Genomic DNA, 27,880 nt, shown 5'->3' on the forward strand with positions numbered 1-27,880 from the left:
AAACCATGGCAACACCGGACAAGAAGTTCAAGGCTCAGGGCCTCTGCCCAGTGTGCCACATTAGAGCTGCACAGCACGAAGAGGCCACGGCCCTGTGTCTACAGTGCGAGGAGACTCTGGGTGAACCAGGCCAAGGTCCTCTCCAGAAGGCACAGGGATCTGGATCCACTGACAGTACACCGGATCTGGCTATCCCTGGTGGAAGCCTCCCTCAAACGGGGCTCCCCGGTGATGCAGCGCCGCTCAATTTAGACCCAGCATCTTTCTCCTGGGTAGAATTCTTCAAAGGCCTGCATACCTTTGTCCACATGCAATCGGCGCCCCTGATGACACAGCCACAGCCTGCCTCAGAGGACCTGAACATCCCGGGACCCTCTAAACCCAGAGAAGTGCCCCTCCCGCCTCAAAGCCCCAACTTTGGGGACACGGACACCTTGGATGAGGATCAAGACTCCCTGGAGGAAGGGGAAATCCCTCCAGGAACAGAACCTTACCGAATCATGAGGCGTTTCTTCGCTAAAGATGAACTATCAGACCTTGTGGTTCACAGCCAGAAAGAGCTCGCTATCCCAGGCACGAGTGCCACAGGGGAACCGAAGACGAACCCCCTCCTCGAGGGACTCCGTCAGGCCTACCGCCATTTCCCTTTACTGCAGGGCCGTTCAACAGCTGATTGACCTGGAATGGGAGGCTCCAGAGGCCATGTTCAAGGGGGGACGGACCCTGGCAGCCCTATAGCCCCTGGACCCCGCTGCCAAAGACCACCTGGCATTCCCCAAAGTGGATGCCATGGTCTGTGTGGTCTCAAAGCACACTACTATCCCAGTCGAGGGAGGAGCGGCACTCAAGAATGCCCAGGACAGAGGTCTCGAATCCATCCTTAAACAGTCATTCGACGTTTCAGCTTTGTCACTACAGATCGAGGCCTGCTGTGCCGTGGTGACACGCGCCTGCTTATCAAAGACAAGGAACACCACCACACCAGTCGAAGCACTAGAACCAGCAGTATCATTCCTCACAGATGCGACCTCCGACCTGTTGCGCACCGCAGCCAGAGGCGTTTCATCCGTTGTGGCAGCCAGAAGACAACTCTGGCTCAGAAGCTGGTCAGCCGACGCAACATCCAAGACGAGACTCACGAGAATGCCCTTTAAGGGAAACCACCTGTTTGGAAGCGAACTGGAGAAGTTACATAGAAACGTAGAAACATAGAAATGACGGCAGAAAAAGACCAATCGGCCCATCCAGTTCGCCCAGCAAGCTTCGACTCTTATTTTCCCATACTTATCTGTTTCACCAACCACCAACTTCAGGGCTCTTGTTGGTAACTGTTTGATTCAAATTTCCTGCCATTTCCTGTCATTGATGCAGAGAGTAATGTTGGAGTTGCATCAAAGGTGAGCATAAGGCTTGTGCTTAAGGGTTGTAACTGCCGCTTCAAGCAAGCTACCCCGATGCTTGTTCACCCAGACTGCACAGATCGATGCCTTGTTGGTTGTTGCCTGAATGCTAATCCTCTTTTCCACATTACCCCCTGCCATAGAAACAGAGAGCAACACTGTGTATGCATTTGAGTGATGTATCAAGCTTAATTGGTTTAGGGTAGTAACCGCCGTAATAAGCAAGCTACCCCCATGCTTATTTGTTTACCCAGATTATGAAGTTCAGTCCTTGTTGGTTGTTGTCTGAATGCAAATCCTCTCTTCCACATTTCCCCTTGCTGTTGAAGCAGAGCGCAATGTTGGGGTTGCATTAACCGAGCATGGGATTTTTTGAGTAAGGGTAGTAATCGCCAGGTAGTAGCCAACATTCCAGCAAGCCACCCCCATGGCTCTACTCTTCATTCCCATCCTTTAGCCTTTATGGATCTACAGTGTTTATCCCACGCCGCTTTTGAAATCTTTCACCGTTTGTCTTCACCACTTCCTCCGGAAGGACATTCCAGGCATCCACCACCCTCTCCGTGAAGAAATACTTCCTGACATTGGTTCTGAGCCTTCCTCCCTGGAGCTTCAAATCGTGACCCCTAGTTCTATTGATTTTTTTCCATTGTAAAAAGTTTGATGTTGACTATGAATCATTAAAACCTTTGATTCATGGCCAGCCCCCCCCCCCCCCCCCCCCCCCCACACACACATTGTGCCCTGCTCCCTTATGGAGTCTCGGGCTTTCAATGCGGGCTACGTCTATAAACCCCCCACACACACACACCCTGGAAGTTGATCTCCAAAGACTCACGCAGCTTAATATTTGCTAACGAGAGTTTTATTATATTGGACAAATGGGGCGAATCCCCAGTACCGCGGCTACCTGAGGACAAGAACAAGAGAAGCCAGCGCCCCTCCCCTCTAACATCTAAGGGCAGGGAATCGCAGCACTTCAAACCGTACAGAAGTACATATCAAGTATCTTGCCCCGCAGGCAGGGGCCAGTCCTTTCGGAACAAACAAATAAAAGGGGAGCCGGCGCTGGTCCAGGCCCCAGCCGCACCCCGCAATGAAGATCAGCTGACCCATCCACAGGAAGAAGCCATAGGGGGCAGGCTTGCCCTATTCTACCAAAGATGGGTCGAGAGAACTTCAGACAAGTGGGTCCTAACCATCATTTGAAAGGAATGTTATCTGGACTTCCACAACATCCCTCTGGATAAGTTTGTGAAATCTCCCTGCCAGACCCTTTCAAGAGGACGGCAGTGGAATCTCCACTGACCAAATTGCTTGACTTAAAGGCCATAACGCTGGTGCCCACGCAACAAGAAAATACGGGGCACTATTCCATCTATTTTATCGTTCCCAAGAAAGAGGGTACGTTCCGGCCCATCCTGGACCTCAAGTCCATCAACCGCCACCTGAGAGTACCTCGCTTCCGCATAGAAACCCTACGCTCGATCATAAGGGCGATACAGCCGGGAGAATTTCTCACATCCCTGGATCTGTCAGAAGCCTACCTGCATATCCCTGTCCATCACGAGCATCAGTGTTTTTTATACTTCGCGATCCTAGACCTCCATTACCAGTTTCGGGTCTACCCTTCGGGCTAGCCACAGCACCCCGAATGTTCACCAAAATCATGGTTGTAGTGGCGGCGACACTGAAGAAAGAAGGAATCCTTGTATACCCATATCTGGATGATTGGCTGATCAGGGCAAAATCCCCAGAGGAAAGTCATCAGGCGACCGCCAGAGTCAAAACTCTACTGGAGAACCTCGGGTGGGTGGTCAACACAAACAAGAGCTGTCTGCAGCCCTCCCAATCTCTGGAATACCTGGGAGTCTGGTTCGACACCAGACTAGACAAGGTCAATCTGACTCCTACAAGGAGAACAAAACTGATGAACCAATTGCAAAACCTATTAAGCAGTCTTCGCCCCACGGTGTGGGACTACCTCCAAGTCCTCGGTCTCATGACATCCACACTGGAAGTGGTCTCAGGGGCAAGAGCTGACATGCGACCCCCTACAGCGTTCCCTACTGTCATGATGGAGTCCAATGTCCCAGAATTACTCCGTTCGCCTCCAGCTCCCTGAGGAAATTCGAACCCAGCTACAATGGTGGCTACAAGAAGACCATCTGAGAAAGGGAGTAAGGCTATCCCCGCCGACCTGGATGCTGCTCACCACGGATGCGAGCCTATGAGGTTGGGGAGCCCACTGCCAGGAACTGAACGCCCAGGGGCAATGGGACAAGGAAGAGTTGGGTTGGAATATCAACCGACTGGAAGCACGGGCAGTCAGGCTAGCCTGCCTACGGTTCAGTCACAGACTCCGGGGCGAATCGGTCAGAGTCATGTCGGACAACGCCACAACAGTGGCCTACATCAACCGCCAGGGAGGAACCAGAAGCCAACAGGTGTCCCTGGAAATAGACCCCCCTAATGGCATGGGCAGAATCAAACCTACAAGAGATCTCAGCCGCCCACATCACAGGGAAAAAACGTCACTGAGGATTACCTCAGCAGAGAAAGACTAGACCTAGGGGAATGGAGGCTGTCGAACACAGCCTTCCAGTTGATAGTAAACAGCTGGGGAACACCAGCCATGGACCTTCTGGCAAGCTCTCGTCCAGACCTGGCCACAGGAAATCCTGCTATTCGCCTTCCCACCATGGCCGCTACTGGGCGGAATCATCCGTAAGATAGAACACCACAGGGGACCAGTACTTCTAGTGGCCCCGGACTGGCCAAGAAGACCGTGGTACGCAGACATGCGAAGACTACTGACAGGTAGCCCTCTACCTCCTCACAGGGATCTGCTCCAACAAGGCCCGATCCTTCACGAAGACCCAACTCTATTCTCTCTTATGGTCTGGCCATTGAGAGGACACGCCTGAAGAAGAGCAGCTACTCAGGGACAGTGATTGACACTCTGCTCCAAGCACGCAAGTTTTCCACATCTCTAACCTACATATGAATATGGAGAATATTCAAAGCCTGGTGTGAAGACCGCGACATCCTCCCACGGACAGTCAAAATTCCCACGATTCTGGAATTCCTGCAGAACGGCTTACAGAAGGGGTTGTCTCCCAACTCCATCAAGGTGCAGGTGGCCGTTTTGGCCTGCTACAGAGCCAAGGTGGGGGGCGGCAGCCTAGCCTCTCACCAGGACATCTTCCGCTTCCTGAAAGGGGTCAAACAGATCTGACCACCCCTAAAATGGTCAGTACCTTTATGGAATCTCAACCTAGTCCTCAACTTCTTAGCAAGAGCCTCCTTCAGGCCCACCCGCGGTCTGCCCCTCCGACTACTAACATTGAAGACTGCATTTCTAGTGGCAGTCTGTTCGGCCCGTCGCATCTCCGAGCTTCAAGCACTGTCCTGTCAAGAACCCATACAGCTACGCACAGTTCCCTTCCATCTAAACCAAACCATCTAGCTGCCATCGCCAGATGAGCATAAGGACTCTGAAGAATCTCGCCGCCTTCGCATCTTTTTTTTTTAATTCTTTATTTATAATTATTCAAATAATACAAACTTGTTAAATGCACTCAGAAATACATGGATTGATAATTAGAAAAAACTTATTTCCGGCAAAATACCATTTTACAACTTAAATCTTATACCAACTCCATTAATATCGAACATAAATGAGAGCATATTACATGGTGACAAACCAAAGAGGAGTGTTTAACTTTAAATGAAAAAGTAAATTTAGTGCAGGTTCTATGTTAAAGCCTTTACTTAAGAAAATATTAATTAGATACAGGGGATGAGGTTGGTAATCTCCTTTCTACAAGAAAATTTATCTGGTATAAAGAAAATATACAAATCTTCATGTTTCTTAATTAAACATTTACATGGAAAACTGAGTGTGAATGAGAAACCCATAGAAACTACCTCCTGGCGGAAGGCTAAAAAAGCCTTCCGTCTTACCTGTGTGGAAACTGCTAAGTCTGGAACTATTTTAATAGCTTTTTCCAGATACTTTATGGGGTATCTATTGAAATACCTTTTCATTATTTGATTAATATCATTAATGAAGGAAAAAGTAACCAATAGATTCCCCCATTCAATGACTTGTGCCGTTGAATCTTCTATGAAATTTGTAAGATCTCCCAGGAACAATATTTCAGATCTGTTATTTATATTTCTGGGTTTGGGTAGGAAATAACAATTATTCACAACAGGAGAGTCTTCCAAAACAAATCCAAGCTTTTCTGTAAATACTTTTTTAATAGTAATCAGCGGAACTTCCCCAGCTATACTGGGGAAGTTAAGAAATCTTAAATTAAGACGCTTAGCGCTGTTTTCGAGAGACTCTATTCTCCTGGTTAATATCTCTCTATCCTTTACCACTGCAGCATTAAATTCTTGCACTTTTTTCTCTCGTTCTTCCAGATTTTTAATTCTATCCACAGATTCTTTAATTTGTTTTTGTGTATAAAGAAAATCACGTTGACGCCCAGCATTTACCGCATCCACTTTCCCTTCCAACCCTTTAATATTTGTCAACATACCGGCCATCATTTCCCACAAAATGTCTAAAGTTACCACAGCAGGGCGGGTGAGGGATCCCAAAATTATAACACTAAGGGGGATTAAAGACTCCAGTCCTCCTACTTTCCTTTCTGGTGTCAAACCAGTGATAAAGGTAGCACCTTCCTCTTCCGGTCCTTTATCGCGGGTTTGAAAAGTTCCCGCTTCGGGGTCGGTATTGATGTTCTCCAGCGAATCACCACCTTGATTCTCCTCACTGGCTCTCTGCGCTGGTGGTAGTCTGATGTTAGGACTTAAGGAAGCCTCCTCTGCCAGGCCAAGCTGTTCTCCCTGCCTTGGTTTCTTTATTTCTTAATGCAGGAGAAATCATAAAGTGGCTAATCTCCTGTTGAATGAAGGTAATGGGAGGGAGGGAAAAACCCTCACTTTCCCTTTACGTTTGGGAGGCATAATTAATATATTCAAATACAACACCCAACACAAGAGAAAAAGCCTCTCTGATTTTGTCTATGCAGCCATCTTAGCCACCATATAAATGTTGACCTTAGGAGAGAAAACAATATTATTCTGAAAAATTACCTCAAGACATGTAAGCTTTCAATTTTAGGAGAAACCAGAAAGTCCAGATGACCTCAGACGAAGCCCAGCAAAGCCTGACAAGCCGCGCGCCAGTGTCAGCTGCGCGTCGCAAGCAGCCCGATGTTATAGGCAGTTTCCAGGTCCCACCTCTGACACTGTGCTCAGCTGCCGGAGTTTACCGTCTGGGCAGGCTTCACAAACTCACCCCCGGACTCAAAACAGCTGCTGGCAAGAGACAGGGTAAAAGTTCTCTCTCCTTTCGCTCTCCTGCCTTCGCCATCTTAACGTCGGCAGACTCCTAGTCCGATATCTGGAAAGGACGGAATCCGTACAAAAGATGGACCACCTCTTCGTCCTTCACAGCGGGAAGAAACAAGGGTAAGTGGCCTCAAGGGCAACCATAGCCTGCTGGATCAAAGACGTTATCAAGGTGGCCTTCGTAGAGGCAGGCAAGCCTCCACCTCTACAAGTCAAGGCCCATTCCACTAGAGCCCAGGCAGTGTCCTAGGTGGAAACCAAGATGCTGTCACCCGCCGAGATCTGTCGAGCGGCGACATGGTCCTCCATCCACACCTTCTCCAGGTTCTATTGCCTGTCAAGGGCAATACTAAGTGGGCCACGGGCAGCCTCCCACCTGGTTCGGGAGTAGCTTTTGTACATCCCATTGGTCCTGAGTCCATCTGCTACGCGCCAGGAAATGGAGAAATTACTTACCTGATAATTTCGTTTTCCTTAGTGTAGACAGATGGACTCAGCATCCCGGTCACGGCTGCCGACAATCACGGAAACCTCGGGTGACAATTCCCCGAGAGCAAGACAAACACGGGTAAGCCAAGCTTCCCTCTAATTAGGTCACCCATACCTACCGGGTGTCGGCATTTCTCTGTTGAGTGCACTGGCGAGCTCCAGCTATATCCACATCAACCAGTTCAAGGTAACCAGGTTATTCAAGTTGTTCAGTCATACATATATCCACAATTGCTTTTCGAAGAGAATACTGAAGAGCAGAGCTTCCTGCAGGGGTATATATACTGATGCTGACTTCAGATTGAAATCTGATCCGTCTCCAACTGCTATCAGGAGTACACTATACCCATTGGTCCGTCTCCAACTGCTATCAGGAGCACACTATACTCATTGGTCCTGAGTCCATCTGTCTACACTAAGGAAAACGAAATTATCAGGTAAGTAATTTCTCCATTTTCAGCTCAAGGCCTTGCCATTTGGTCTGGCCATAGACCTTTACCAAAGTGATGGTGGTAGTGGCAGCTTTTCTCTGCAAGGAGAAGGTATTTTGATTCATCCATACCTAGACAATTGGCTAATTATTATTTATTTGATCAATCCCTATTTCTGACTAAGTAAAACAATGCAATGTACAAAAGAAAGTTGCAAAGAAACAAAATTAACATAACTATAGAACATTACATACAATAAATAAAACCTAAAATTGTAGCAAACAAATATAAAACCTGGTTAAACTGCATAGATACCATAAAGAGGCAAAATAATAGGATAACATGATACTGTAATAAGAACGATAAGACAAAATAAAACAATGCATGATATAAATGACACACTCCTAAGGAGATCAGATTCTATTTAAAAAAAAAAAAAAATTCTCAAAGGTATATAGATCAGATGACAATATAGTTCTAACAGGTCTGCCAGCTTGTCAGGCTCGTAGACTTTCAAAAAGAAAAGGGTTTTCAGGGCTTTCTGAAACTTTAAATAGCCCTTTTCAAGACTAATAGCTAACAGGAAGGAGGAGTTCCACAGGCTAGGTGCTAAGTACGAAAAACTTCTCTAGGTGCTAGGTGCTAAGTACGAAAAACTTCTCTCTTGTCTTCTCAAGGGAATGGAACAACTCCCCTATGAGGAAAGACTAAAGAGGTTAGGACTTTTCAGCTTGGAGAAGAGACGACTGAGGGGGGATATGATAGAGGTGTTTAAAATCATGAGAGGTCTAGAACGGGTAGATGTGAATCGGTTATTTACTCTTTCGGATAGTAGAAAGACTAGGGGACACTCCATGAAGTTAGCATGGGGCACATTTAAAACTAATCGGAGAAAGTTCTTTTTTTACTCAACGCACAATTAAACTCTGGAATTTGTTGCCAGAGAATGTGGTTCGTGCAGTAAGTATAGCTGTGTTTAAAAAAGGATTGGATAAGTTCTTGGAGGAGAAGTCCATTACCTGCTATTAAGTTCACTTAGAGAATAGCCACTGCCATTAGCAATGGTTACATGGAATAGACTTAGTTTTTGGGTACTTGCCAGGTTCTTATGGCCTGGATTGGCCACTGTTGGAAACAGGATGCTGGGCTTGATGGACCCTTGGTCTGACCCAGTATGGCATTTTCTTATGTTCTTATGTTCCTTGGAGATGGTAAAACCTAGAACTCTTGCTGAGTTGAACGAAGCTGGAAACCAGGCCGATAAGTAACTACGTGAGACGCAATGTAAGGTAGGGGGTGCACCACCGAAGAGCTTTGAAGGCTAGGCACCAAGTTCCCTCTAAGCTGAGCACGTGAGCGATTGCTCGAAAATGTGCGTTTTTCTTTGTCATATATGCAGAAATGCAATGCTAATACTGGCGCTCAAAAATTGTTGGTTTAAAAAAAATTGTTGATCACATGAAAAAAAAAATTGGCATATACCTAGTCACTCCTTGCAGGGAACATTGCAGCACCAATCTTAAATTGTATTCTTGGAGAAAGAAGAAGCCAATGTAAATCTTTTATCAAAGAAGTACCATGATTGTGTTTTTCCTTCCACGTATTAGCTTTACAGCGGTGTTCTAAACCAGTTGAAGTTGTCGTATCAGATGAGATGAAAGACCATGCAATAAAACAATTGCAATAAGCGAGTCGATTCGGGGTGAGTGAATATGTCAAAGTTCTTAGATCATAAGCTTCAAGAAAAGGCCTAATTCTATGGGGAAAATGTAAGAGAAATATGATGGGAATATGTCCTGAAAAGTTTGAGTTGACATCCCCCTAGTATGGTAATTCATTCCTTTACCTGAATAAGATTTTCAGCCATAGTAAAGGATGGAAAATGATTGTTTTTCCTTGCAAACCATGTAGCTTTGAATTTTGAAGGGTTTACTTTGTTTAAAAGATGTTAGCCACTTCTGTAAGGTGGAACTTTTCTAGGCTGACTGAGAATCGAGGATCACAGGTGGCGATTATCTGTATGTCATCTGCATAAAAATAGCTTGAATAGCTGAAACTGAATTAAATGATCCAAGTAGATGTTCAAGAGAATCGATTAATAGTGAACCTTGTAGGTCACAATTAATGTGTGAAGTTGAGGAGTTCATGTGATCTGATATGCTTTACCTAAAGGAAAAAAAAAAAAGTTTTAAACCAGCCTATTTTGGACAATCTGTTCTTAGGCATTGATGATCCACCATATCAAAGCCAACACTCATGACAGGGGCAACCAAGTAATTCAGCATTGTCCTTGTCAAGGCGATGGACAATATGGGAGATCAGAGACTGCACTTATAGCTCTTAACTAAAGCCTTTCCTGTAATCTGTATGTCTTGGATAGTGTCTTTTCCAAGAAACCAGAAAGTTGAATCTGAACAACCTTTTTGATTATTTTAGATAGTGTTTTCAGGTTAGAAATTGGGCAGTAGTTTTCTGGGGTGCCAGAATCAAGATATTGGTTATGTTTTTTAAAAGAGGTGAACTGATGCAGTCTTATGAGATTTAGGAAGTACCTCAAGCTCCAAGCTGGTGTTTGATATCCATGAGAGGAAAATAGAGGCCTAAGTGAGTTCCTAATGAATTTGAAAGCAAGAGGGTCCTGAATAGAAGAGGTAAAATGTTTTAGTATAAATTTGCTCTAATGAATTTCTAACAAAAGTCCATATATAACTATTGCAGAAATTTCTGCTTTCTTCCATACAATGAAAAAAACAATTGCATTGAAGAGGGGAGGAGCGCGCTGCTGACACTGGCTCAGAGGGAGCCACGGGGGAGGCAGCTGAGGTACAGGCAGACCCCCAGTAAAGACAGAGAGGTCCCAGCATCGAGGTGCATAGTAGGAAACAGTGATTTCCACCGAGTTTGTTAATGCACCAAGCCCATAAAAATATAAAAGCCAAAGGGGTGGCTCCAGAGGTGACCTTGTGATTGGAGCATGCTGTGGTCCTGTAGGAGAAAACAGAGACTAAAAAAGACCAGGATAGAGGGAGCCCTCCCCCTCCCCCCTGTCTCCTTCTCCTGAGGGGATGGATAGTGATTCAGGAGATTTGGAACTCCCGGAGGAATCAGGCATTGAGGATGGGGGGGTGAAGGGAGAGATGTATCAGTGAGACTATTCGGGGAAAGAAGCTTTAAGCTTGCAGAAAGCAGACAAGGAAAAGGACTTGCAGGGGGATCCAGTTCTCAGAAGTATCGGGAGACCTGCAAGGGCTTTTCCCCTCCACTCGGCCATAAAAGAAATGATTGAGGGGAAAATGGGTCACACCAGATTCAGCCCTAAAATCAAAATACGTAATGAACTCACTACAACGGAAGGAGGTAGATGCCTCAGTGGCAGCAGTGTCAAAGACAACTATTCCGGTATAAGGGGGCACATTTTTTCCGAGAGATGCACATGATAGAAAGGTAGAAGCCTTTCTGAAAAAAGCATTTGTGAGACAGCCAGTCTGTCTCTTCAAGCAGCTATGTGCGGTGGCTATGTAGCCAGAGCGTTAGTCAAATGGCTTCAGCAGCTCTAAGAGGAAACGCCAGGCATAGAGGAGAGCCCAGGTGAGAGTATGGCCAGAATAGAATTAGGGACAGCCTTCCTGTTAGATATGCTTTATGATTTGATTAGGACTTCAGCCAAACAGATGGCATCTGTGGTAATAGCAAAGAGGTTCTTGTGGCTCCAGCATGGTTGGCAGATGCGCCCTCTAAAATCAAGGCTTAGCGAGTTGCCCTTGAAAGATGCCTCCTGTTCCGAAAGGAGCTTGACTCCTTAATGAAAAGCCTAGCAGACACAAAGCTACAAATCCTTCCGGAGTTTAGGACTAGGGGGCCAACAAGGCCATTTAAATTAAAAACCTAGGAATTTAGAGGATTTAGGCAGGTACGGGCGCCAGGCAGTCTGGGATTTAGACCACAACAGAGGCAGCTGTTTCGGGCAGCACAAAGTTGGGTCAGAGATAAGGCCTCCAGAGTCCCTAAGTGAGGTTTGGGGATCCGCTCCAAGATTCCAACAGTGGGTTGTCGTCTAACACTGGTTTGCAAGGAGTTGGGTTCAAGTCACTGGGCACAGGTGGGTCTTAGAGGTGATCCACCTAGGGTATGTACTGATGTTGGCCACCCCAGTACTATAATTTTTTCTAAAGTCGCTATGCAGGTCTCGAGAGAAGGGGGAGGGCAATCGGAGAAACCTTAGACAAACTGATAGCACTAGAAGCAATAGTACCAGTGCCAGACTCAGAGTGTGGGGCAGGTTGCTACTCCCTATATTTTGTAATGCCCAAGAAGGAAGAGACTTTCGCTCAGTGCTAGATTTGAAGAGAATAAATAAAGTCCTCTAATGTCCGAAGGTTCAGGATGGAAACATTGAGGTCTGTTATGGGGCAGTCAGGAAAGGGGAATTCCTGACTGCTCTGGACCTGGCAGAAGCTTATTTACTCATCCCCCATCAGAGGAAACGTATTGGAAGTCTTTCAGATTTGCGGTATTGGAGGACCATTATCAGTTCAAAGCACGGCCTTTTGGACTAGCTACAGCACCAAGGACCTTTATGAAAGTAATGGTGGTAGTGTCGTCAGCCCTAAGAATGGAAAGTATCCCATTGCGCTCATACCTGGACGATTGGCTGATCAGAAGAACCAGGTCAGAGGAGGGGAGCAGGAGCCTCACAAAAAGAGTGAGGGCGTTCCTCGAGGCGTTAAGATGGGTAGTGAACAAGCCCAAGAGCAATTTACGACCATCTCAAAGATTGGTCTACTTAGGGGCCCTGTTCGACACCAATCAGACAAAAGTATTTTTGACGCAGGAAAGAGCATATAGGTAAGACACTAGGTGAGGAATTTTGTAGCAGCCAGGAAGCCCACAGCGAGGGAATACCTGCAGCTCCCTTTACGTATCCAGATCAATCCAGACTCTTGCGTTTTGCATCCCTGCCAGCAGATGGAGGCAGTTTCACTGACACTGTACATAACCCAGTGTGCCACCTGCAGTCCCTCAGTATTTTTCTGTCTCCAGCAGATGGTAGATGGTGCAGATGCTGCAGTCTTGGAGAGAGCTGAGAATGAATGAATGAATAAATAGAAGAAAATTTCTTTATCCTCCCAGGGGTTTGAGAGGTCTTAGTGGGGCCATAGCCTCTGGTTTTGTGGAAGATGAGCAGGGGGTTGGTGACCCTTCTGAAAACTTGTCTAGAAGTGCCGAAGGGTGGACATCTTGTGGTCCAGATCTCTCATCCCCACGAGGTAGTGATGGCCCCAATTGGCAGCTCTGCAATTGCAAGCCTCAGGAGCAGGGAAGTGTTCTTTTCTGTGTATTTACTGGCACTGGCTCTTAAAGTTTTTAAAAAAAAAAATTAAAAGGAAAAAAGCAGAGGGGTCTCTGCTGTTTTCGGCTGGTGTAGTTAGATGGTGAGTGGAGCAGCCAGGGGCACTAGCTTTCAGGTAGCATTCTGGCGATTTTCCCGAGATGAGACCCAGGTTTGTGAGACGCACTTCCCTGGGCCACGTTATGTCGCCTGGCACAGCCTGCTTGCACCTGCGGGGGGATCCCATGCTAGGCTAAATAGACAGGACTTGTGCTCCAGGTGTGTGGAGGGGAGGAGAGGGCTCTCCAGGAGTCTCTCTTTCTGGTTCCCGATTTGCCATGGTGACCTGAGTGCCTGGGTGAAGCAAACTTCAGCGTGGGAACGGTGGCCATTTTGTCTCAGCGGGGCTGGCAGCAACAGCATTTGCAGCAGGGAGATCCCTCCAACGCCGTCTCCTGTTGTACCCTGCACTATGGCTGGCCAGAGCGGCTCTGATGGGGAAGATTTATCTCTGAGTTCAGGCAGTCTTGATGCTGGGGATTTTTCCCTGTGGTGGGATTCTGAGGAGTCCAGTTTTTTTTTTCCACGAATTTTGTCCTCTTATTGCATAAGGCTTACTTAGCCAAAAAGGCAGAAGGCGAGGCCAGGTCGGGGGATGGGGGGGGGAATTCAGGTCTCTGTTCATGGTGGAAGGGACAGTTCCTTTCAAAAAGAGGCATATGGAGGATGTTCTCAGGCACCCAGGGATACGCAGAGGGATACGCACCCGGAGATACGCAGGGGGACACAGATGAATCCGAAGACCCTGATACAGCACCAGGGGTGCCTCCTGGGGCAGATGTTTTGCCAGATAGCTATGCACATGTGGATGCCTTGGATGGGGATCCTGAAGAGGTTCCCATGGCAGAGGGTGACGATCCCAAGGTGGTGAGGCTTTTCCGCAGGGAAGAACTTTGGCTTTTGATTCTGTTGGTGATCCGGGTGGTAGGAATCAAGGTATTGCAGGAGGAGTCTGAACTGGAGGACACAAATCCTATGTTAAATGGGTTGTGTGTTCCAGTGAAAGCTTTTCCTTTCCACAGGTCTGCAAAGAAGTTAGTGGTTTGGGAGTGGGACCCTCGCATCTGGTTTGAGGGTCGGTAGGCTTTGGAGCTTCTAACTCTTCCCAAGGTTGATGTCTCAGTTTCAGCGGTCACTAAAAAGACCACCATTCTGGTGGCTGGATCGGCAGCGTTGAGGGATGTGCAATATGTGCGAAAAGGAGAGTTCTTGGCATCTCTAAATCTGACGAAGGCTTATCTACATATAGCCACCAGACAGGTGCACCAGGGGTTTGTGCAGTTCATGATCCTAGTTTCGGGCACTTCTGTTCGGTTTGGCAGTGGTGCCGTGGACATTTACAAAGGTGATTGTAGTGGTGATGGCAGCCTTAAGAAGGGAAGGTGTGCTGGTGCATCCGTACCTAGACGACTGGCTAATTTGAGTGAAGTCAGAAGACCTCTGTCTGCAGTTGGTGCATAAGAACATAAGAAAATGCCATACTGGGTCAGACCAAGGGTCCATCAAGCCCAGCATCCTGCTTCCAACAGTGGCCAATCCAGGCCATAAGAACCTGGCAAGTACCCAAAAACTGTCTATTCCATGTTACCATTGCTAATGGCAGTTGCTATTCTCTAAGTGAACTTAATAGCAGGTAATGGACTTCTCTTCCAAGAACTTATCCAAACCTTTTTTAAACACAGCTATACTAACTGCACTAACCACATCCTCTGGCAACAAATTCCAGAGTTTAATTGTGCGTTGAGTAAAAAAGAACTTTCTCCGATTAGTTTTAAATGTGCCCCATGCTAACTTCATGGAGTGCCCCCTAGTCTTTCTACTATCCGAAAGAGTAAATAACCGATTCACATCTAGACCTCTCATGATTTTAAACATCTCTATCATATCCCCCCTCAGTCGTCTCTTCTCCAAGCTGAAAAGTCCTAACCTCTTTAGTCTTTCCTCATAGGGGAGTTGTTCCATTCCCCTTATCATTTTGGTGCAAAAGATGCTGCAATGACTGTAGTTATTAGACTGGATAATAAACCTTGCAAAGACTCATCCCATCCCAGACCCTGGAGTATCTAGGGGTGCGGTTCAATACACAGGAAGGGAAAGTCTGCTTGACAGAGGAGAGAATGTTGAAGCTGAAGGAGCAAGTTTGTCACGTATTGGAGATCGAGGTCCCCAGAGCATGAGACTGGGCTTTGATATTGGCCTTGGTCCCTTGGGCTTTCGCTCACATGCAGCCCCTTCAGAGGGCTCTCCTTTCCAGGTGAAATCCATTGTCTGAGGAGTTTCAACTTACTCTAGAAGGGGAAGGCAAGGAGAGCCTGTCATGGCGTCTTCGAGCCAATTCGGAATGTAGTGTGGATCTGGAGATTCCATATTGGGTGCTGATTACCACCAATGCAAACATTTTGGGCTGGGGAGCGGTGTGTCAGGATCGGTTGGCGCAGAGCCAGTGGTTAAGGAAAGAGGCTGGTTGGTCTATCGATCGGTTAGAGATTAGAGCCATGAGATACATACTGCATGCTTTTCTGCTATTGTGCGGTTGTCCGGTGAGAGTCTTGTTAGACAATGTGACATACATCAGCTGAGAGGGTGGAACCAAGAGTCAGGTGGTGGCACAGAATTTGATTCTGTGGGCAGAACAGCACTTGGAGCAAATAGTGGCTTCTCATATTGCTGTGTGGACAATGTTCAAGTGTTCTTTCTCAGTCAAAGGACCTTACACCCCGGAGAGTGGGAGCTGTTGGAAAGAACAATGTGTCTCATTTGAGACAGATGGGGTTTTCCCCATCTGGATGTAATGGCGACCAGACAGAATTCCAAGGCCTCCCGTTTCTTCAGTAGGTGAAGAGAGCAAGCGGCAGAGGGCGTCTATGCTCTGGTTCTTCCATGGCCCTAAGGAGTCCTGATTTTGTTTTTCCCCCATGGCCGCTGATGGACAAGGTAATACAGTGGATAGAGAATCGTCCAGGCAAAGTGATTCTGATAGCACTGGAGTGGCCACATCATCCATGATTCACAGATCTAATCAACAGGATCATAGATGGGCCTCTGTAGTTCGGTCATCTGCCAAATGTTCTTTGTCAGGGTCCAATGTTTTTGGACCAGGTGACTCATTTTTGTCTCTCGGCCTGATTTTAGAGAGGTGATGGCTGAGAAGGAGAGGATATCCCAAGGTGATCATTACCATATTGTTGCAAGCCAGGCATTCTTCCATGTCTTTAGCGCATATGCGGGTGTGGAAGGTCTTTGATTCCTGGTGTATTGCCAATAGCATGCAGGCTCCGGAAGCAACAGTATCACATATTTTGAATTTTCTCCAAGAGTTGGTCAAGGGCTTGGCTTTTAACTCTTAGGGTACAGATAGCAGCTTTGAGCTGTCTCCAAGGTGTACCATACAGTGCTATGCTTGGTTGTTGCATCTGGATGTCATCTGTGGCAGCATATCTGGCTTGGAATCTTAATCTGGTGCTTAAAGGTTTGTGTGAGGCTTCATTTGAACCACTTGGGAGGGCAACTTCGAAAGACTTGACTCTTAAGGTGGTTTTCCTGGTGGCCATTTGTTCGGCCAGGAGGATATCTGAGATCCAGGCTCTATCGTGTCAGGATCCCTTTTTGCAAATTTCAGAGGTGCTGCGGTGCATTCTTTTCTTCCTAAAGTGGTTTTGGCATTTCAAGTCAGTCAATCCATGGAGTATACAGCATGTCCATATTTAGATGCTTGCATGCCTTATACAAGGGAACTTAGGCTGTTGGATGTGAAGCATGCATTAAGGTATCTGAAGGTTCCGAATGAATTTCATAGATCAGATCACTTTTTCGTTCTTTGGAATGGTACAAAGAAGGGGTGTCAAGCGTCTAAAGCTATGATTGCGTGCTGGCTTAAGAAGACAATTGGTTTGACATATATATCTAAGGGTTAACCGGTGCCTGAGGGATTGAGGGCCTCAGATGTTCTCATGTGGCCTCTTGAATGGAGGCACAGCAGGTGTCTCTGCAGGAGATTTGCAGGGCAGCTACTTAGTATCTGGCGAAAGTGTACAGCAACTTCCATCACTTGAATATCAGGGCTCCAACTTCCATGATCTTTGGGGAAAAGTATTCTGCGAGCAGGACTCTCGGGGTGCTTAGGTACATTACAGGAGTCTGGACTGATCTGGGTTCGTACAGGGAAAGGAAGATTGGTTCTTACTGCTAATTTTCATTCCTGTAGTACCACAGATCAGACCAGAGACCCACCCATTGAGGAAAAAGGAATCTTCCTCTCGTTCTGATGCTTGTTTGATTGCAAAATTCTTGGTGGCTACCACGCAGTTTCTATATCCTCTTTCTGGAATAGAGTATTTGAAGTTTTCAGTTTGAAGGAGAGATGGTTACATTTTTATAGTGATTTCATGTTTTGGCTTGGGTGCAGGTCATTACTGAGGGACTGCAGGTGCTGCACTAGGTTATGTATAATATCAATGAAACTTTCTCCATGCTGGCAGCTTGCAAAATCCAGGAGTCTGGACTGATCTGTGGTAGTACAGGAGCAAAAATTAGCATGTAATAACCAATTTTCATGCATTGGGTTAGATGGCAGCAATCAGATGTGGTCTCATGGGTGAAAACTTATATGCGTCTGCTACAAAGAGCATTGCTCTCCTGATGGAACCCAAGCAATATGGGGAGAGGCTCAGATTGACCTCAGAGGCCAGGGCCAGCCTACATTGGTGACTGGTAGAAGACAGTTTGTCAGGGGTCAGCTTAGTCCTGCTAGAGTGGATTATACTAACAGATGCTAGCAGGTTAGTTTGGGGAGCGCACTGCAAAGGGTTGATGAGGTGGAGGAAATTGTCAACCAAGGAGAGAGAGGCCTCAACGAACCTGTTGGAATTGAGAGCAGTAAGACTGGTGCTCAAAGACTTAAGTTCCAGGGTAAGAGCAAGACCGATAGGAGTTTTTTCAGAAGACAGCACAGCAGTGTCCTGTATAAACAGGCAAGGAGGCACATTGAGTTGTCAGCTAGAGAAAGAGGTGGAACAGCTAATGAACTGGGTAGAGACAAACCTGATGGGATTGATGGCCAATTACATAGCAGGGAAGGAGAATATGCAAGCAGACTACCTCAGCAGACACACGCTAGAGCAGGAAGAATGGGAATTAGCAGACTATGCATTCACAAGAGCAGTAGAAAGATGGGGAAGGCTACATTGGGACTTGATGGCAACACAGAAGAATGCCAAGGCAAAACATTTTTTCAGCAGACACCAGGGAAAGGGATCAAAAGGAATAGATGCCTTAGCCAGACCATGGCCAGTAAAGCATTTGTTGTACAGGTTCCCACCATGGCCTTTGATAGCACGGGTACTGAGGAAAGCGGCAAGACACGAGGGCTGGATCATTCTGGTAGTACAAGCCTGGCCCAGAAGACCTTGGTATGCATACTTAGTGAAGTTAAGGAAAGTCGCACTGTTGAGACGAAGAGAAGGCAGGGCCCAGTTGCGTGGGAAAAGTCAGATTGATATTATCTTACAGCTTGATTCTTGAGAGGGACAGACTAGAGAAAAGGGTTACTCAAGGGCAGTAGTGGCCACCTTGTTGAGGTCTAGAAAGCATTTTACCTTCTGGGCATATGGTAGTCTATAAAGTTTTTCAAGAATGGTGCCCAAGGAGAAAAGGCTTTGCAGAAACAGCACATGTAAGAGAAATCTTGCAGTTTCTGCAGGATGGCCTAGAGAAAGGGTTATCCATGAACTCCCTCAAAGTGCAGGTGGCAGCATTGGCTCGTTTTGGGGGCCGAGTACAAAACAGCTCACTAGGATTTCATCCTGATATAGTATGCTTCTTAAGAGCAGTGAAATACATGTGGCCACCAAAGTGCTAGGTAACACCCACATGGGACCTTACTATGGTGCTAAGGGCCTTATCCAAAGCACCCTTTAAGCTGTTCGGAGAGGCAACGTTAAAGAACCTTACACTGAAGGCAGTCTTCCTAGTAGCAATATGCTCAACTAGGAGAACTTTGGAAATCCAGGCCTTGTCCTGTAGGGAGCCCTAGCTTTTGATTCACAGGGACAGAATAGTCATCTGTCCTTCTTGCCTAAGTTATTATTAGAGTTTCATTCAAATCAAGAAATGGTTTTGCCAGCTCTGACAAGAACGGAGGGGGGAGAGTCGGGAAAACCTCACCCACTAGATGTCCAAAGGATGCTGCTACACTACTTGAGTCACCAATAAGTTCAGAAAGTCAGAGGTGTTTTTTTTGTCCTTTTAGAAGGTCACAGAAAGGGCCAGGCAGTGGCTGCACCCTCAGTTGCACACTGGATTAAGGAAGCGATAGCAGCAGCATATATTGAACAGGGGACGCAGACCCTGAGGTCTTTGTGCGCACATTCAACAAGGGCACAAGTAAACCTGTGGGCAGAAAGCAAGGCAGCAACACCTCGGGTTATCTGTAGAACAACGACTTTCTCCTCCTGGGGGATATTCACAAAGAGGTAGATCTTCAAAACATACGCGCGTGTGTACTTTTGTTCGAGCCACCGGCGCGAATAAAAGTACACCAGATTTTATAAGATACGCGCGTAGCCGCACGTATCTTATAAAATCCGGGGTCGGTGCGCGCAAGGCTGCGCAAAATCAGCAGCCTGTGCGCGCCGAGCTGCGCAGCCTGCCTCCGTTCCCTCCGAGGCCGCTCCGCTCCTTGGAGGGAACTTTCCTTCCGCGTCCCCCCACATTCCCCTCCCTTCTCCTACCTACCCCACCCCCCAGCCCTACCTAAATCCCCCACCCTACTTTTGTTGGGCAAGTTACGCCTGCCGCCCCGGCATCCCCCGGCACAGGCCGCAGTGCCGGGGGACTTGGGACCGCCCCCCGAACCGTCTCCATGCCCCCTCCCGCCCATTTTACGAAGCCCCTGGACTTGTGCGCGCCGGCAGCCTATGCAAAATAGGCGCGCAGGGGTTTTAAAATCTACCCCATTGCGTTACAGGCTATACCTGCGAGTACAAGAGGAGTTGAAGTTTAGTAAGTGGGTATTGAGGGCCACAGAGGCCAGATCCCATCCAAACTAGGTACTGCTCCAGTAAATCCCACAGGTGTGGACTGGTCTGCAGGACGAAAAGGAAGGTGACATTTGTACTTACCAGATAATCTACTTTCCTTTAATCCTAGCAGACCAATCCAAGTACCCCCTCAATAAAAAAAAAAAGAAAAGAACTAAAATACAGGACATCAACCTAAGAGGCTACTGAGGTACCGTTCAGCTATCCTAGAATGTATAGAAATGTGAAGAGTTCTCTGCCTCCATCTATTGACACGCAGGGGAATCTCGCAAGTGTGGACTGGTCTGCTAGGACTAAAGGAAAATAAATTATCTTGTAAGTACAAATTTCAACATTTTGTTTCTCCAGAAAGTGATCAACTGAGTGATTGGCTGTCTCTAAAAATACAATGTAGTCAATTTCGCCAGTAATAGAATTTTCTGTATCCAAATTCTCTGTGCAGAAGAACAGTGAAAGGTGGAGCGGATGTCCCCAAATAGAGCTGATGAAATATCATCAAATATCAGTGATTCATATGATACCTTCCACATGTGTATACTTGCCTCCAAAAGGAACGACCTAGATTCCCCACCTCAAACATTTTATACATACATTTGAAACGTAATATTTTTCAAAAAAGCTTGATACTGTGAAATAAAAACTCTATTTAAGAATTTAAACTGTTTCTTATATGTGTACATTATTAGAGAGTTTTAGTATACCAGAAAAACAGGCAAGAAATACCTTCATGGGTAGTTGTATTTGTAATTCATCTGACCATTTCTTCCATAATGGTGTGAGATTCCAGCTCTCTTCCGTTCACATCAATGACCTATAAAGAGACTATAGTGTGCCTCTTTGATGATAAACCATTCTTGTAAAAGTGTCCAACTATCATTTCATAATTCAGAATGCACTAAAGACCTCACATAATGAGACGAATGGAGATATGAAAAATGGTCTTTCCCCAGTTAAGGCAAAGGATTCCTGTAATTCTGCAAGTTTAAGAATATCCCTGTAATCATTTAATAATTGGCCTTCACGTTTAATCCCAATCTTTAGTCCGAGATATTCCCTTTTTTGCATTCCCGATAAAAAGTTACTATTGTCCTCTAAAGGTAGAAAAAGGGGAGCTTGTATATTTCAACTGTAATTTGCAGAAAAGCTACTGCCAAGATTTTTGCAAAGGCACAATCAACCAATGGTTTTTCAAGGCGATAAGTAATTGTGTATTAGTGACATGTAAAATAAATGGCAATGAGAGAGGATCTACCAGTTCAGATTAAAATGAAAACAGTGTAATAGATCCTTGAAGCCAGTCTCCTATATGGTGTATATTAGTGGCCATATTGTATAATTTAAAAATAGGCACACCCAATCCTCCCCTCCCCCAATTATTTGTTTTAAAATAAGTTGAAGACCAGCTATTGTGACTTTGAAGGATGATAGCTTACTGACATTTCCAGGAGAGGTGGTCACATCAGCAATGTAAGGCAAAACATGAGCTGAAGTTGATGATTCAGCCCAAATATGATTTTTGTATCAAAAACATAGAAGAAGTTATCAGCTGTTAGGTTCATAAAGGCAGATGACCTTAGAGTCCTTGATCCAGAGATTGGATACAAGCTCAAAAAGCTTCTTGGGTCTATTATTGGCTCTATCTAAAATCTTTTCGTAATACTTCGTCTTAGCCTGCTTAATAGCTAAAAGAGAGTACTTGATATATATATTTTTTTAGCTGATGCTGGTCTTCCAGGAGCTTATTTTTCTGCTATTTTCTTTCCTGATGTCTCAGCTGTCTTTTTAAGCTTCTCAAACCTGAATGATATCATGGAAGATTCTTTGTCTTTTTGGGTACAATAATGAACTGGAGCAATCTGATCGAGACCTCTCAATTTATCATTCCATATAAGAATTTTGTCATCCAGAGCAGGAGTGCTAAAATAAGAAAGGATGTCAATAACTTGTGCGAGTTTTTCTAGGTCAAGTTTCTTCATGTTTCGGATAGGAAATTTAGTCTTGACTGGCTAACTGTGTAAGACACAGAAAATGTTATCATTGCATAATCCATCCATTTCAGAGATGTGAATTTTATTGAACTTAATTGAACAATTATACTTTGAGGTATAAAGATTAGGTCAATAATGTGACCATTCTTGAGTGTTGCTTGTGTCAACATAATCAGGACCAGTTCCTTTCAAGAGGAGCCATCAATCAGCTCAGTCCCACAGGTGCTGTAAGGTTTAGGCTGGGTGATGAACAGGTGCCAGAGCCTCTTATAGCCTTCCCAATCCTTGATTTATCTAGGAGTAGGATTTGAGATGAGGACACGAAGAGTATGCAAGATGGCCAAGAGAATCAGCAACATGCTGACCATGAGGGTGCCTCAAGCTTGGTTGTATTTGTAGGGATTTATGGCAGCAGCTATAGAGATGGTGCCTAGGGTATAGGCCCATAAGTGTCCTTTACAGAAGACTCTTATGATGAGGTGGTCACAACAGAGTCAAGACTTAGAAGTGACACTTCCCATCACAAAACAGACCAGGAGGAATTTGGCGTGGTAGTTAGTCAAAGCCAATTTGGAAGTGTATTTATTTATATTCTATTTTTCAGTATTTCAAAGCGGATTGCATTCTGGTACCATAGGTATTTCCCTATCCCTGGAGGGCTTACAATCTAACTTTGTACCTGAGGCAATGGAGGGTAAAGTGACTTACCCAAAGTCACAAGATGTGGTAGTGGGATTTGAACCCTGGTTTCCCTGGTTCGTAGTCCACTGCTCTGACCACTAGGCAATTACTCCTGGAGCCCCCAGGCTAGGTCACAATGTTGACAGACGCAAGGCTGGAGAGCTCACTGCAAGGGGAGAGTGATGCATGGTCTCTGGTGTATAACAGAAGTAGTATGGCCAATAAACCGACTGGAGCTAGAGCTATCAGACAAGCCCTAATTAGCTTTCTTCAGCTGATCGAAGGGGAAATAGTTGGGGTATTTTCTGATAATGCCACAGCAGTGGCCTACATGAACAGGCAAGGATGTACCAGGACTCTTCAGGTAGCAAGAGAAGCGGAGTTATTTAATGGCTTGGGCAGAAACATGTTTGCAATACATTTTGACAATGCATGAAGCAAAAACTGATAACATGCAGTTGGATTTTTTGAGCCAACAGACTCTGGACCTAGGGGAGTGGAAACTAGCCAAAGTTCAAAAAACTCCTGAGCAGGTGAGGCTACCTTCAGTGGGATCTGATGGCGACTCATGGAACTGCCAAAGTGAAAAAAGTTTTCCAGTTGAAAAAGGGAAGTAGGATTCATAGTAGGATGCAGCTTTTGGGACTGCCGTGGCCATGGGAAAACCTCTTATTCCTGCCTTAGCTGCAGTCTCCAGAGGATTGCAGATCACCCTGAAAGGGTCATTTTTGTGGCTCCAGACTGGGTAAGGTGATAATGATAAGCACATCTAGTTAGACTCTGTCAAGGGGAGCTACTTAAATCAGGGGGTTGTTATAGCAAGGCCCAGTGACTCTGGGGTACCCCCTCCATTCTGTCTTATGGAAAAGGTTAAGCAGGCAAGGATACTTGGGGCCAATGATATAAATGTTATTTAAAGCAAGAAAGAGGTCAACATCCCTGGCTTAGGTCAAGATATGAAGAATTTTCGAGGTTTGGTGTTGGGAGAAGAACTTGTTGCTGTGTAAAGTGCAGTTATCCTCAATCCTGCAATTTCTTCAAGATGGGCTAGACAAGAAATTAGCCTTAAACTCCTTGAGGGTTCAAGTAATGGCCATATTTTTCTATAGGGGCCTGGTTAGAGGTGGCTTCTTACCATTACACCTGGCTGTTGTGTGCTACGTTTAGGGGAATGAAATGTGCACTCTCCCGCGACCATTGATCCTGGCATGGGATCTGAGCTTAGTGCTGAAGGCCTTGATAGAAGCCCCAGTCAAGCCTCCGAAGAGAGGTTCACTGAAAGGTCTTATCCTGAAGACAGTAGTTGTGGTGGCTGTCTGTTCAGCCAGAAAAAAATCTCTGAGCTACAGGCATTGTTCTGTCTGGATAACTACCTGATCTTTTCAAAGGATAAGGTCACAATCTGGCCGGTACCATCCTGTTTGCCTAAAGTAGTAGTGGAGTTCATTCTCAATCAGGCAGTCTTTGCCCTGTTTTAGGCCATCAGAATGTGTTGGAGAGAAAAAAAGGGTCTACAGTTTCTGGCAGGTCACAAATTCTTTTTGCAAGTCAGACTTAATTTTGTTTGGTAGGGCTCATAGGGTAGAAGGCATCTATGCCCCATTGGGTTAAGGAGGCAATAGTGTTGGCCTATGTTGTGAAAGGTAAGCCTGGGGGTGTAGAGAGAGCCCTCTGTTAAGGCACAGGCCATATCCTGGGCAGAACGCCGATTGGTCTCAGCTGAAGACATCTTTTTTTTCATTCATTTGCTAAACATTACAGGCTCGATTTGCAGGCAAAAAAAGGATGCAGCTTTTGGGACAGAGGTTCTTGAAGCAGAACTGGCCTCCTCCCACCTGGAATTGTCACTGCTTGGTGGGTTCATGCTGAACTGATTTGATAGGACAATAAAGAAGGTACAATTAGAATCCTGCATGCTAATTTCCTTTCCTTAAATCCTGCCAAAACAGTCCAAAGCCCACTGTGAAGCCGGTGGGGGGGGGAGGGTAAGAAATAGTTAAAAATAAATACAAATAAGATAAAGGAGAAGCAATGAGAGGATGGGATCTAGGTGCCATGGATGGTATATTGAAATCCTTGGCTCAGTGTGTAGTGGTGGTGGTGGTGGTAAAAAAAACATTAGGAATTGTTAGGAAAAGAATGCAGAAGAAAACTGAGTATCATACTACCATTCTGCAACCACATCTAGAGTATTTTGTGCAATTCTGGTTGCTGTATCTTAAACAAAACAAAACTGGAAAGGATAGAGAGAAGGGCAACCAAAATAAAGGGGATGGAATGGTTCCTCTATGAGGGAAGTTTACATTAGGGCTTTTCAGCTTGGAGAAGAGATGGCCGAGGGGGGAGATATGATAGAGGTCTAGAAAATCATGAGTAGCGTGGACTAGGTAAACACAAACCACTAACCGCTTTAGCCATATTCTGTGGCAGTGAATGCCAGAGCTTAATTGTGCATTGAGTGAGATGCAATTAAAACAAATTGAAGAATATTCTATTACTTGCTAACTTCATGGAGTGCACCCCTAGTCCTATTATCTGAGAGAATAAATAACTGATTCACAATTAACCATTCAAATCCTTTCATGATCTTATAGTTTTCTATCAAATTCTTCCTCGGATGTCTCTTCTCCAAGCTAAATAGCCCTAACCTAGTTAGCCTTTCCTCATAGGGGAGCCGTTCCATTCATTTTGCTTGCCCTTCTCTGTACCTTCTCAAAAGTGCAACCGTGTATTATATTTCTGAGATATTGGAATGTCTCGGAGAAAAATCCTATAACCAGCCTGCGATTCAGCCAGAGGAAGGAAGAGCAAGTTGGCCTGTTCATTTTCCATGTGTTCAAAATTTTTTTAAAAGATATTCAAAGGCAGCTCTGTTGCTAGATTGGGCAAGGGTCTGACTGTTTTCCCTGCTTTACGAGACTATATATAGAAAACATCAACTTGAGATTTTGCTCTTTGCCTCCATATGTTGGTAGGGGGACATATCCCACATGTCTGGACTACTCTGGTAGGACTCAAGGAAAGGAAATTAGCAGGTAGGATTCTAATTTTACCTCTTCCTTTGTACGTTCCTGACACTAAATCATGAACTTGTTTGAAATAATCAGCCTGAGCAGTGACCAGTATTAGTGAGGCCGTTAAAGTTGTTTCATATTATCAATAAAGTTGGGGGTTGCTGAAGAGGGAGCTTTGTCAGGGCTAAAAGAAATACCATGTCACACAGGCATCTAAAATTCAAGGCCTGGAACCAGGTAGAAGAGATGCAGCTGGGGCGGAGGAAAAAGTGTGGAGGAGGAGTGAGGGGCCAGAGTAGGAGGGGGAAAGAGGGCCAAGAGGAGGGAGGATGGGACCAGAGGTGGGAAAATTGCTTTGGGGAAGGTTATGGAGAAGGTGGAAGAGAGAGGACAGGAGTGTGTGGGGAAAAAGCTGTAGGTGAGTGGAAATGCCAGGAGGAGGATGTGGTTGAAGGGGCGAGTGCCCTGGAGGAGGAGAGGGGAAAGTACTGAAAAATTAAAGGAAAAGATGCTAATGAAACCCAAGAGAAAAAAGAGACAAAGTAATAAAAATCAAAGTAGCCAAAAGAGAAAAAGTTTAAAAAAAAAAATGTTTAAGACCAGGGAAATGTAATTTTTGGTGCCTACATTTTGTAATTTTTTTCCACCCCTCCTTTCAGAATAAAATGAAATCCAAAACTCTCTTAGATGCAGAGGAATAAATCTATTAAGACCTGAAAGGAGAGAGGATATGGTTCGAAGGCCTTAATGCTTATTGAAAACTCTTCTGGATCCAGTACTAGGGCACTACTGAACCCCTCTCTGTGCCATTCCCTGTTTGTGTTTGTGTCTCTGTCTTTTTCATAAGGTTTGAGAGCCATTTATGATTGGGTAATGGTATTTTCATGCAAGCTTTTTATCAGGGTTGTAAAAATCCAGGGCACCAGGCCACATCATAACAGATCATCTGGTCTGCCTAGTTGAAATTCTTCCATTTTGGGTAGATGTGAATATAAATATCCATATGCTAATCATTGAACCCCCATTTTGTCTTTTATTGACCTCAACCTTTCACCCACCTTTACCCTCCAAATCTGTCTCAAGCATGTCCAGAATCTGTTCTGGTGCTGACCTCCACCATGTCGGCTTTGATTCTTACAGGACCACTATCCAAGCCCCTTCCATGTCTTGTTACCACAATTTTAATAACCTGAACAGCTGCCAAAATGTGCCTAAAATTTAGCACCTGCTGTTAGCCTTCTGCTGGAGAGGAGCTGCTGCTGTGATCAGGGTTGGATGGAGGGGCAGTCAGGGCGAGGCAGAAAGGGCTGCAGAAGAGAAGAAACTGGGGAGGGAAAGGGAAAGAGGCAAACATAAAATAAACAAATTAAATACAAATAAAACAAAACAAAGCAGAAACTAGAAGTTCCACACAATTAAAAGGGCCCTACTTTCTGGAATGCACATATGCAATGGATGCAGAAAAAAAACACCCATGTCTGGTTTCTCTTGGCCCCTTGACATCTGAAAATTGGGTGTAGATTGGATGCAAAACCAAAACGTTATTAGTTGTGTAATTGCACGGGTGTATGTATGGAATGGAGAAATTACTACTTGCATGATAATTTCCTTTCCTCTAAGGAAGGCAGGCCCAAACCACTTGAGTGGATTATACACTTCTACCGGAAGGTGGAGACAGTAAAGCTGACATCAAGGACATATAGCTCTGCCCCAACATCAGCTTGCCAGTATGCTCTAGAAAAGCCAAACTATGGACAAACTGATTATACCTGAACAACATTCTGCATTGTGTGCACACAAAGGACGAGATGAAAGGCAAGTTGGCAGCCGAGGGTGGGTTGTGGATTGGTCTGCCTTCGTTAGGGGAAATTAATTATCAGGTAAGTAGTAACTTCTCCTTTCTCTGCACTCAGGCAGGCCACTCCACATGAGTGGGATGTGCCAAAGCTACTCCCGAACAGGGCAGGAGGCTGCCCATGGTCCCAAAAACACTGCATGTGCGAAGGCATCCTTCTGAGCCCAAAAGTCCAAGCAGTAATGCTTGGAAAAAGTGCATAAGGAGGACCATGTCGCTGCTCAGCAAA

General features: G+C 45.6%; 1 protein-coding gene across 4 annotated transcripts in view; it reads left to right on the forward strand.

Annotated features, from left to right (window-relative positions):
• The window catches only part of FKBP2 (FKBP prolyl isomerase 2), a 79,580-nt gene that overhangs the window by 13,767 nt on the left and 37,933 nt on the right, over nucleotides 1–27,880 (forward strand). Inside the window, exon 2 of one of the 4 annotated variants that reach the window (XM_029614778.1) lies at nucleotides 9,295–9,389. The exons of the other annotated variants lie outside the window; for them this stretch is intronic. The gene's annotated coding sequence lies outside the window, so the exon portion shown is untranslated. The remainder of the gene's footprint in view (nucleotides 1–9,294; nucleotides 9,390–27,880) is intronic. 4 annotated transcript variants of the gene reach the window in all.

Source organism: Rhinatrema bivittatum, chromosome 8, assembly GCF_901001135.1.
Source record: "Rhinatrema bivittatum chromosome 8, aRhiBiv1.1, whole genome shotgun sequence".
Taxonomy (NCBI): domain Eukaryota; kingdom Metazoa; phylum Chordata; class Amphibia; order Gymnophiona; family Rhinatrematidae; genus Rhinatrema; species Rhinatrema bivittatum.